Raw genomic sequence first — 9,194 nt, 5'->3', positions numbered from 1 at the left:
TAATGGGTTAAATGTTCCTCTTCTGCACCCTGATGAACTCCTGATTTCAGGTAACAGCTCGAATTTGCATCAAACAACAATAACTACCAAGAATTGCAAGACTGATGGTCTTCAAATAGCTTGCCTGAGATGACTTACTTAACAAATTGCAAGTTGTCTTTTGGCTGTGCCCCAAAGAAAGAAAGAGAAAAAGAGAGAGAGATCTGATGGTAAGTCATCCCAAATCATCCTTGATTACTCACCCTTACACACTTAATTCACTTAATAGTCTGAAGATCAACATGTTGGCCAAATCCCAAACAAAAACTTCTAATTGAAAAGGTAAATATTTTTTGATGATTTAACTGGTTCCATGTTGAAGTGGAGAAGATTTATTGATTAAAGACCAACTTCAAAAGACTAAAGTGGTTCATTCCATTTCTGTAGACAATAGAAAAAAATGATGAAATTAGATTATATGTTTATCTAATAGCAGTTCATAGATTTGAAAAGATGGTGAACTTGAAGAAAATATATTTAAATCCATTTGTGGATTCTGTCTGACAAAGACTGTTTTAGCAAAGGTTTCAAAATTATTGTCTGTACAGATGTAACTGGCTTCCTCTGTGAATTTCACTCAGATAATTATATTTGGAATCTTGATTAATTGCCAACAGCCAGCCCATATCAATGATCACCCAGTGGAATAGCGTCTGCCACAATATTATTTGGCACCTGCAGAAAGTTGAAAACTGTTCCATGATGAAAATGAATGGGCCACTATGTTTTGTTGAAAGGACATCGCGCACTGGATCGTGTTAACATTTGACAAGAGGCCACCAGTCAAAATGTAATCTAGGCATTTGCGATTAAAGTTATGATGTTAATCAAGGAAAGTTTCCCTTGTTGACCAGATGTTAGAAGACATCTGAAAGCCAATAGCAGAAGTTGATAAATTTGAATTAAGAAAAATATTCTGATGGGAGGTGAAGCAGAAGAGGCCAAGTGAGCTGACATAAAGAAATTATCCAAGAGAAATGAACATGCTTGAGAGAGAGAGAGAGAGAGAGAGAGAGAGAGAGAGAGAGAGAGAGAGAGAGAGAGAGAGAGAGAGAGATTTGATTATACCTTGGATCTCCTGTCAAAAAAATTATTTTCAATTTACATTTTAAATTTTTAAAACTTTAGACATATGCACAGTAATTAGCCATTTCAGCCCACAAGTCAGTGCCACTCAATTTACATTCAATTAACCTACATCCCTTCAATATTTCAAAAGGTGGGAGGAAACTGGAGCACCCAGGAAAAACCCATGCCGACATGAGGAGAACGTACAAACTCCTTACAGACAGCACAGGAATCAAACCCTGGACCTGAACGCTGGTGCTGTAAGGGCATTGTGCTAACCGCACAGCCAACCATGTTGCCTGCTTACTGAACATTCACCTGAATTCGGAGCTTAGTGACAAAGGAAGAGCTCATTAATCACAAACTGTCTTGTGCCGGAAACGTGCACACAAGGAGACTTATACAAGATCTTTGATGCCTGTGAGCAAAACATCAAGTAAGAGAGGCTTGGAAATTCACTTGTTCCTTTAAAGATGCAGTAAACAATTGTCATATGGTAGAACAAGTGCTTTATTACATTGCCTCTTGCAAGATTGTTTGACAGCAAATGAGACCCAAGCACTGACATGTTTTCAGATGATCTTGCTGGGTGATGAATCAAAGGATTGACAACCTGCTGAGGGTGAGATCGATGGTGTTAAAGGCTGGTGATCCAGATCTCTACAGGAAGTCCAGCTATGACCTAAAGAATGCCATCTCAGCAGCAAAAGAGGCAACTCAGAGGGAAGCAGGAGACAGAGTCAGATATTCGCCAGCTATGACAGGGATTTCAAGCCATTACGTTTCACAAGACTGGGCCAAACACCATAAATAGCTGCGATGCCTCGCTATCTGATGAGCTCAACTCCTTTCACGCTCGCTTTGAGTATGAGAACTCAACGATACCTCTGAGAATCCCGACAGAAGCTGATGACCTTGTGATATTTGAGGCCAACATCAGAACATCCTTCCAGAGGGTGAACCCTCACAAGGTATCAAGCCTTGATGGTGTACTTGATGAGGTACTGAAAATCTGTGCCAATCAAATAGCTGTAGTGCTCATGGACATTTTCCATCTCTCATTGTTGCAGTCTTTCCTTTCCATCTGCTTCAAAATGACATCAACCATCAACCATACCTGTGCTTGAAAAAAGCAGGGTGACTTATAACTATTGCGATGAAATGCTTTGAGAGGTTGAAAATGGCAAGAATGAACTCACACTGAAGTAAATATTTGGACCCACTATGGTCACAATCGCTCCACAGCAGATGCAATATCACTGGCTCTCTACTCAGCTCTGGATCACCTAGACAACAGCAACACATACATCAGGCTGTTCTTCATTGACTACAGCTCAGTGTTCAGCACAATCTTACCATCAGTGCTGGTCCACAAGCTTCAAAGCCTAGGCTTCTGCCTAGCCTAGGTTCTTTGACTTCCTCATCAGAAGAATGCAGCCAGTATGAATTGGAAACATCTCGCCCTCGCTGATGATCAACATAGGTGCACCTCAAGGATGTGTGCTTAGCCCACTGCTCTACTTGCTCTGTGGCCATGACTGTGTGTCAAGGCACAATTCATATGCTGGCTACAAATTTACCGATGGCAGTATGGTTGTTGGCAGAATTACAGATGCAAATGAAGTAGCGTACAGGAGGAAGAAAAATCAGGTAGTTGTGGTGCCCACAACTACAAACTTGCACTCAATGTTAGCCAAATCAAGGAGCTGATTGTGGACTTCAGGGAAGGGAAATCAGGAGAACATGAACCAGTCCTCAATGAGGGGTCTGCAGTGGAAAAGGAAGTTTGTTGCTGTTGATCTGACCTGGGGCCTCTATGTCGATGCAATCACGAAGAAGGCTTGCCAGCAGTAATAATTCATGAGGAGTTTGAGGGCATTTGTTATCTCACTAAAGACTGCAAATTTCTGCAGCTGTACCATGCAGATCATTCTGAGTGGTTGCATCACTTTCTGATATGGAGGTGCCAATGCACAGGACAAGAAAAAATAATTACAGAGAGTTGAAAGCTTGGGCATCGCAGGCGTCAGTGTCCACTTCCTTTTTTTAAATATTTTTTTAATTTTTTTCACACTGTGAATCATATCAAGCAAAATATGTACAAATGTTTGTCATTAAATTTACACAGAGGCATTTTCTCCCATTTTTCCACCTTTCCCTCCCTCCCCTCTTCCCACCGCCCTCCAAATCCCATAAATATATACAATACAATAAAACCATAAAACAATATCTTGACACAAAGGAAAATAAACAAGAAAACTGCGTCGTATATTTGTTACATACTGAATTTAGATGTTTTGTCTTCTTTTCATTTTCATTTTAGGTGATGGAGGTCATAAGCAAGCTCTCTCTGTTATGTTCCATGTATGGTTCCCAAATTTGTTCAAACAATGTGACTATATTTTTTAAATTAGATGTTTTTTTTTTCCCAATGAAATACATTTTTTCATTTCCATGTACCATTGCTGTATTCTTAGGCTCTCTTCCATTTTCCAAGTTGACATTATACATTTTTTTGGTACTGCTAAGGCTATCATAATGATTTTTTTTTAACCTTTATCCAATTTGAGGCCTAATTCTTTACTTCTTACGTTACTTAAAAGAAAGATCTCTGGATTTTTTTGGTATGTTACTTTTTGTAATTTTATTTAATATCTGATTTAGTTCTTCCCAAATCGTATTCACTTTCGTACATGCCCAAATTGCATGTACTGTTGTTCCCATTTCCTTCTTACATCGAAAACATCTATCCAATAATGTTGAATCCCATTCTTTTAATTTTTGAGGAGTGATATATACCCTGTGTAACCAATTATACTGTATCATGTGTAACCTTGTGTTTATTGTATTCTTCATAGTTCCAGAACTTAACTTTTCCCTTACTTCGTTTTTTATTTTTATGATTAAATGCTTTTCCCAGTTCTGTTTATGTTTATAGTTTATTTCATAATTTTCCTTATCTTGCATCTTAATGTACATATTCATTATAAATCTTTTAATTATCATTGTGTCTGTAATCACATACTCAAAGCTGCTTCCTTATCATAATCTCAATCTGTTTTCCAATTTATCCTTTAAATAAGCTTTCAATTGATGATAAGCAAACATCGTACCATGAGTTATTCCATATTTGTACTTCAACAGTTCAAATGTTAATAAATTATTTCCCAAAAAAAAAATTTTCTATTCTTTTGATTTCTTTTCTCTCCCATTCTCTAAAGGAAAGGTTATCTATTGTAAAATGGATTAGTGGATTTTGCATCAATAATAATTTTGGTATTTGGTAATTCATTTTTTTTCCTTTCTAAGTGAATTTTCTTCCATATATTGAGTAAATTATGCAGTACTGGTGAGCTTTTATATTGTACCAACTTTTCATCCCACTTATAAAGCATATGTTCTGGTACCTTCTCCCGTATTTTATCTAGCTCTATCTTACTCCAGTTTGGTTTTTCCCTTGTCTGGTAAAAATCTGATAAATATCTTAATTGTGTGGCTCTATAATAATTTTTAAAGTTTAGTAACTGCAAACCATCTTGATTATACCTCTCTGTTTATTTATCTAATGCTACCCTCGGTTTCCTCCCTTTCCACAAGAATTTCATTATTATTCTCTTTAGTTCATTTAAAAAAAAATTCTGGTAAGGGAATTGTAATGTTTGAAATAAGTATTGTATCCTTGGGAACACGTTCATTTTAATGCAATTTACCCTCCCTATCAATGTTAGCGGTAATTATTTCCATTGTTCAAAGTCTTCCTGCAATTTCTTTATTAGTGGCTGATAATTTAGTTTGTACAAGTGGTTTAAGTTATTATCTAACCTGATACTTAGGTATCAGATTGCTTGTGTTTGCCTTTAAATGGTGATTCTTTTTTATATTCTATATAATCCGTGTTATTCATTGGCATCACTTCACTTTTATTTGCGTTGATCTAGTACCTCAATATTTCTCTATATTCCTTCAGTTTGTTATGTAATTCTTTTATTGATATCTTTGGTTCTGTTAGGTATGCTATGATGTCATCTGCAAATAAGCTGATTTTATACTCCTTCTCCTTTATTTTTATCCCTTTTATTTTATTTTCTATTCTTATTAGTTCTGCCAAAGCTTCTATTGCTAAGGTGAACAATGAGGGGGATAATGGACATCCCTGTCAAGTTAACCTACTTAATTTAAATTGATTTGATACATATTCATTTACTGCTACCTTCGCTAATGGTCCAATGTACAATGTTTTAATCCAATTTATATATTTTTCTTGTGGATTAAACTTCCGTAATACTTTAAATAAGTAGTTCCAGGCTCTCTTCTGATTTTGAAGTTGACATTATACATTTTTGCTACAGCTAAGGGTATCATAATAAATCTTTTTTTGCGTTTCATCCAGTTTGAGGCCTAATTCTTTACTTCTTATATTTCTTAGAAGAAAGATCTTTGGATTTTATGGTATGTTGCTTTTTGTGATTTTATTTAATATCTGATTTAGATCTTTCCAAAAATTTTTCAGTTTCATACATGCCCAAATTGCATGTACTGTTTCCTTCTTACAGCAAATGGTACATGATACATGGAAATGAATAAATTACTCCATTGGAAAAAATAACATATAATTAAAAAAATAAAGTCACATTATTTGAACAAATTTGGGAACCGTATATGGAACACAACAGAGAGGGCCTACCGCGAACCTCCACCCCCTAAAATGATAGAATGAGAAGAAGACAAAAAGAACTGACCCAGTGTGTAAAAGTAGATGACACAATTTTCTTGTTTATTTTCAGTGTGTGATGACATTGTTTAATGGGTTTATTGTATTGTATATGTTGAATGTTTAATGGGTTTGGAGGAGGGTGGGAGGGAAGGGAAGGGAGAAAAGGGGAGAAAATTACACTGTATATTCAAGAGCAAAATGTTTGTGTGTATTTTGATTAATATGGTTCATAGTGTGAAAAATTTTTAAAAATTAAAAAATAAGTAGTTCCACTCTACTCTGTCAAAGGCTTTTTCTGCATCTAAAGCAACAGCCACTGTTGGTTTCTTATTTCCTTGAACTGCATGAATTATATTAATAAGTTTACAGACATTATCTGCTGTTCATCTTTTCTTAATAAATCCAGTTAGATCTTGTTTTTCTCTTTTTGGTACACAATTGGCCAATCTGTTTGCTAATAATTTCTCTATTATTTTATAATCTGAGTTAATTAGCTATATTGGTCTATATGATGCTGGTGCTGATGGATCCTTCCCCATCTTTGGTATTACGGTAATTATTGCTGTCTTCCATGAATCTGGCAAGAAGAGGAGGAATTAATAACTCTTTAAATGTTTTATAAAATTCTATTGGAAATCCATCCTCTCCTGGTGTTTTATTGTTCGGAAGCTTTTTTTTAATATATCCTGTACTTCCTCTATTTCAAATGGTTTTATTAGTTTGTTTTGTTCCTCTTCTTGCAATTTTGGCAGTTCAATTTTAGTTAAAAATTCCTCTATTTTATCATCTTTCTCATTGTTCTCAGTTTTGTATAATTGTTTATAAAACTCCTTAAAGTTTTCATTAATCTCTGTTAGGTTATATATAATTTGTTTGTCCTTTTTCCTTGATGCCAATACAGATCTTTTAGCTTATTCTGTTTTAAGTTGCCAGGCTAATAGTTTATGTGTCTTTTCTCCCAGTTCATAATACCTTTGCTTGTTTTCATTATGTTCTTCTTCACCTTGTACGTTTGTAATGTTTCGTATTTTATTTTTTTGTCCGCCAATTCTCACGTTTTCATTATATCATCCCTTTTTACTAGTTCCTTTTCTGTACTTACTATCTCCCTTTCCAACTACTCTATTTCTGGATTGTAATCCTTTTTAACCTTAGTTACATAAGTTATTATCTGTCCTCTAATGAAGGCTTTCATTTCGTCCCATAATATAAATTTGTCTTTCACCGATTCTGTGTTTATTTCAAAATATGTTTTAATTTGGCATTCAATAAACTCTCTAAATTTCTGCCTTTTAAGTAGCATGGAGTTAAACCTCCATCTATATGTTCTTGGTGGGATGGCCTCCAGTTCTATTGCTAATAACAGGGGTGAATGATCTGATAGTAGTCTAGCTTTATACTCCATTTTCCTAACTCTCCCTTAAATATGGGACGACTCCTATCAATATATTTCCTTGTGTGTCTGCAATCTTCAAAAAAATATCCTGCATAAACTTTTGATCCTCCTCGTTAGGCGCATATATATTGAGCAAATTCCAAAATTCAGAGTATATCTGACACTTTATCTATTATTTCCTCCTCTATTTTGATTGGTACATTTTTGTTAACTAATATGGCTACACCTCTAGCTTTTGAATTATAGGATGCTGCCAGTATGTGTCCTATCCAGTCTCTCTTTAATTTGTTATGTTCCACTTCAGTTAGATACATTTCCTGCACAAATGCTGTATCTATTTTTTTTCTTTCTTCAATAAATTTAGTAGCCATTTCCTTTTAATTTGGTTATGTATTCCATTAATATTTATAGTCATATAGTTCAATATGGCCATCTTATATCTTACTTACACCTCCTTTCCACCTCCTCGTCTCCTCCATCCCCCTTTTTTCCTATTTTCGTCTCTTAGTTTTCCCTTATTAAACTCAATGTACGATAACACATTTAAAACATAAAATACCCCAACAGTTCCCACCCCCAATAATACCATAACCTCAAATGCTCTACCCCCTCTCTGAGTTGTCCCTTATCCCTTGCCGGGCAACCACAGCTCCCCCTTCCATTTAGATTGCGATCCTACTCGCAAGTGTCAACTGATTTTGCAGTGACGGTTATTCCCACTCCCCCCAGCCCTACCCAGAAAACACTTTTTTACACATAAAACAAAGCTCTCTCTTTTTATTGCCCCTTCCTTCCTTCCCTTCTCTTTTCCCTCTTTAGTTCTTTACATATACATTGTTTGTACATCTTTTTATATACTTTATCGCCGTTCTTCATTCTTGTTATATCTCTTTTTCTGTCCTGCAAACGTTCTGTGAATTCTTGTGCTTCCTCCGGATCCCAGACAGTCTGTTTTGCTTCCCGGGTATAAATATTTTCAGCACGGCTGGATGTCTTAACATGAATTTGTAACCTTTTTTCCATAAAATTGATTTTGCTGTATTAAATTCCTTCCTCCTCTTTAAAAGTTCAAAACTTATGTCTGGGTAAAAAATAATTTTTTGAGCCTTGTATTATCTTATTATCTTCTCTAACTTTATTCCTTGTCTGCTCCAGTATATTTTCTCTTGTTGTATATCTCAAAAATTTTACTAAGATGGATCTTGGTTTTTGATGTGTCTGCGGTTTCGGAGATAGTGCTCTGTATGCCCTTTTTATTTCCATTTCTTCCTGCATTTCTGTCATTCCCAGGACCTTTGAGATCCATCCTTTTATAAATTCCTTCATGTTTGAGCCTTCTTCACCCTCCTTCAGGCTCACTATTTTTATGTTGTTTCACCTACTATAATTTTCCAACATATCAATTTTATGAGATAACAACTCTTGTGTCTCTTTAATTTTTTTGTTGCTTTCCTCCAATTTTTCTCAAGTCATTTACTTCCATTTCTACAGCAGTTTCCCGCTCTTCCACATTCTCTACTCTTTTCCCTATTTCTGTCATGACCAGTTCTAAACTTTGCATTTCAGGCACTACCTTGGCTTTTAATTGCACTAAATTCTAATAATAAGCATTCTTTTAATGATCTAATTTGTTCTTCAAAAAAAGATTTATCTATATTCTGTCCATCAGTTTTACCCTCTATTTCTCTGTGAAGATCTTGGTCTTCTTCTCTTCTATGTGTCTGTGTCTGTGTCTTTTCTGTTTTTCCTGATGAGCTGCTTGTATCTCTTTGTTGGGCCTCCTCTTGCTGTTGGTCCTCCCCTCCTGGGCTGCTCATCTGTCAGGCCTCCTGTCATTGATCCTCTTGTTGGTCAACCCTCCATCTTTCTCCCTCATCTGTTTCCTCATTCCCTCCTCTCTCGTCCTCCAGCTGAGTGCCCTGGTGTCGAGCATCCCTCAAGCTGTGGTTGCCCGCTCCTCGGCTGAGCCCCCCTCCT

Source organism: Narcine bancroftii, chromosome 8 (assembly GCF_036971445.1).
Source record: "Narcine bancroftii isolate sNarBan1 chromosome 8, sNarBan1.hap1, whole genome shotgun sequence".
Lineage (NCBI taxonomy): Eukaryota > Metazoa > Chordata > Chondrichthyes > Torpediniformes > Narcinidae > Narcine > Narcine bancroftii.
This window is presented reverse-complemented; position numbering follows the sequence as displayed.